This window comes from Durio zibethinus, unplaced genomic scaffold (genome assembly GCF_047325235.1).
Source record: "Durio zibethinus cultivar Kanyao isolate XHJ-2024 unplaced genomic scaffold, ASM4732523v1 HiC_scaffold_387, whole genome shotgun sequence".
Lineage (NCBI taxonomy): Eukaryota > Viridiplantae > Streptophyta > Magnoliopsida > Malvales > Malvaceae > Durio > Durio zibethinus.
This window is the reverse complement of record NW_028323010.1, coordinates 917,501-920,000: the sequence shown is the minus strand read 5'-3', so window position 1 is coordinate 920,000 and position 2,500 is coordinate 917,501.

Sequence of the window (2,500 nt, the reverse complement as noted above, 5' to 3'; positions counted from 1 at the left end):
CCGCCCGCACCAGGGCCCAGCGTGTGCCGATGGTGGTCGAGGCAACCGCCAGCACCAGGGCCCAGCGTGTGCCGATGGTGGTCGAGGCAAGCGCCCGCACCAGGGCCCAGCGTGTGCCGATGGTGGTCGAGGCAAGCGCCCTCACCAAGGCCGAGCGTGTGCCGATGGTGGTCGAGGCAACCGCCCGCACCAGGGCCCAGCGTGTGCCGATGGTGGTCGAGGCAACCGCCCGCACCAGGGCCCAGCGTGTGCCGATGGTGGTCGAGGCAAGCGCCCGCACCAAGGCCGAGCGTGTGCCGATGGTGGTCGAGGCAAGCGCCCGCACCAGGGCGCAGCGTGTGCCGATGGTGGTCGAGGCAAGCGCCCTCACCAAGGCCGAGCGTGTGCCGATGGTGGTCGAGGCAACCGGCCGCACCAAGGGCCGGCGTGTGCCGATGGTGTTCGAGGCAACCGCCCGCACCAGGGCCCAGCGTGTGCCGATGGTGGTCGAGCCAGGAGCCCGCACCAAGGGCCGGCTTGTGTCGATGGTGTTCGGGGCAACCGCCCGTACCAGGGCCCAGCGTGTGCCGATGGTGCTGGGGGCAAGCGCCCGCACCAGGGCCCAGCGTGTGCCGATGGTGCTGGGGGCAAGCGCCCGCCCCAGGGCCCAGCGTGTGCCGATGGTTATCGGGGCAATCGGCCGCACCAGGGCCCAGGGTCTGCCGATGGTGCTCGAGGCAACCGCCCGCACCAAGGCTCAGCATGTGCCGATTGTGATCGAGGCAACAACCCACACCAGGGCCCAGCTTGTGCCGATGGCGGTCGAGGCAAGTGCCCGTACCGAAGGGCAGCCTATGCCGATGATGGTCGATGCATGTGCCATCACCATGCGTCATCATGTGCCATTGATGGTCGAGGCCTTGGCCGAAGTTCGATTTTGAGCCACGGTGCCCATGCTTGGCTCCAGCATGTGCTGGTGCCGCATTTTTTTCACTCGGGACAGCATCGCCGGAGCATCGCCGGAGCATCGCCGGAGTACCGCCGGAGAACCTGACCGGCGGCATTGGGGTTCCGGCGATTGGGAGGGGGGCCGGGGGGGTGTGCGCACATGATGTGCGATGGGTGCTGGTACTTGGCCTTGTGTTGGCCCCCTATCCCTCATCAAACCTCTGAGAATTCACACCCCCTTAAAGAGCATTTGAGATTTTACAGGTTTGCTACCAGTAGCCGTTAAAGTGTCTGAAATGGGGACACTTTTTTCAAACGGTCACAAAATCTTCTCTACTTCGAGTTTTTAGCTGAATTTTTTTGTGCATGCCAACAAAAATAGAAGGATCATGCCTACAAAATTTGGGGCCAAAAATCCTTATAAAAAAATTTTAAAAAATCCCGAACCGCAAAAAGTTTCGAAAATCGTGAAAAATAGAAAACGAGTCATCTTCCAACGAAACTTCACGTGAAGGCTTAGGGGACCATTGTATGAATTTACAAGCCATAAAAATGGCATTGGCACGGCAGAAATTTGAAGATGTGCCTAAACCCACCAGGGCCCAGCGTGTGCCGATGGTGCTCGAGGCAAGCGCCCGCACCAGGGCCCAGCGTGTGCCGATGGTGGTCGAGGCAACCGCCCGCACCAGGGCCGATAGTGTGCCGATGGTGCTCGAGGCAACCTGTCGCACCAGGGCCCAGCGTGTGCCGATGATGATCGAGGCAACCTGCCGCACCAGGGCCCAGCGTGTGCCGATGGTGGTCGAGGCAAGTTCCCGCACCAGCGCCCAGCGTGTGCCGATGGTGCTCGAGGCAACCGACCGCACCAGGGCCCAGCGTGTGCCGATGGTGCTCGAGGCAACCTGCCGCACCAGGGCCCAGCGTCTGCCGATGGTGCTCGAGGCAACCTGCCGCACCAGGGCCCAGCGTCTGCCGATGGTGCTCGAGGCAAGCGCCCGCACCAGGGCCCAGCGTGTGCCGATGGTGGTCGAGGCAAGCGCCCGCACCAGGGCCCAGCGTGTGCCGATGGTGGTCGAGGCAACCGCCCGCACCAGGGCCCAGCGTGTGCCGATGGTGCTCGAGGCAACCTGCCGCACCAGGGCCCAGCGTGTGCCGATGGTGCTCGAGGCAACCGACCGCACCAGGGCCGAGCGTGTGCTGATGGTGGTCGAGGCAAGCGCCCGCACCAGGGCCCAGCGTGTGCCGATGGTGGTCGAGGCAACCTGCCGCACCAGGGCCAAGCGTGTGCCGATGGTGCTCGAGGCAACCGACCGCACCAGGGCCGAGCGTGTGCCGATGGTGCTCGAGGCAAGCGCCCGCACCAGGGCCCAGCGTGTGCCGATGGTGGTCGAGGCAACCTGCCGCACCAGCGCCCAGCGTGTGCCGATGGTGCTCGAGGCAACCTGCCGCACCAGGGCCCAGCGTGTGCCGATGGTGGTCGAGGCAAGCGCCCGCACCAGGGCCCAGCGTGTGCCGATGGTGGTCGAGGCAACCGCCCGCACCAGGGCCCAGCGTGTGCCGATGGTGGTCGAGG